The sequence below is a fragment of the Sinocyclocheilus anshuiensis genome, unplaced genomic scaffold (assembly GCF_001515605.1).
Source record: "Sinocyclocheilus anshuiensis isolate Anshui unplaced genomic scaffold, SAMN03320099.WGS_v1.1 scaffold259, whole genome shotgun sequence".
NCBI classification, from domain to species: domain Eukaryota; kingdom Metazoa; phylum Chordata; class Actinopteri; order Cypriniformes; family Cyprinidae; genus Sinocyclocheilus; species Sinocyclocheilus anshuiensis.
Window position 1 is genome coordinate 184,527 of NW_015549576.1, and position 940 is coordinate 185,466.

A 940-nucleotide genomic window follows, 5' to 3' on the forward strand; every position below is an offset into this window, starting at 1 on the left:
AGATAGATAGATAGATAGATAGATAGATAGATAGATAGATAGATAGATGGATGGATGGATGGATGGATGGTTCGATGGATGGGTGGATGGGTGGATAGATAGATAGATAGATATGGATGGTTAGATAGACAGATAGACAGATAGATAGATAGATAGATAGATAGATAGATAGATAGATAGATAGATAGATAGATAGATAGATAGATAGATAGATAGATAGATAGATAGATAGATAGATAGATAGATAGATAGATAGATAGATAGATAGATAGATAGATAGATAGATAGATAGATAGATAGATAGATAGATAGATAGATAGATAGATAGATAGATAGATAGATAGATAGATAGATAGATAGATAGATAGATAGATAGATAGATAGATAGATAGATAGATAGATAGATAGATAGATAGATAGATAGATAGATAGATAGATAGATAGATAGATAGATAGATAGATAGATAGATAGATAGATAGATAGATAGATAGATAGATAGATAGATAGATAGATAGATAGATAGATAGATAGATAGATAGATAGATAGATAGATAGATAGATAGATAGATAGATAGATAGATAGATAGATAGATAGATAGATAGATAGATAGATAGATAGATAGATAGATAGATAGATAGATAGATAGATAGATAGATAGATAGATAGATAGATAGATAGATAGATAGATAGATAGATAGATAGATAGATAGATAGATAGATAGATAGATAGATAGATAGATAGATAGATAGATAGATAGATAGATAGATAGATAGATAGATAGATAGATAGATAGATAGATAGATAGATAGATAGATAGATAGATAGATGGATGGATGGATGGATGGATGGATGGATGATAGATGGATGGATGGATGGATGGATGGATGAATGAATGATAGATAGATAGATAGATGATGGATGGATGGATGGATGGATG

General features: G+C 28.9%; 1 protein-coding gene across 1 annotated transcript in view; it reads left to right on the forward strand.

Moving 5' to 3' along the window:
- Positions 1 to 940, forward strand: part of LOC107657491 (EGF-containing fibulin-like extracellular matrix protein 1) — a 21,666-nt gene that overhangs the window by 1,446 nt on the left and 19,280 nt on the right. The gene's annotated exons all lie outside the window — the stretch shown is intronic.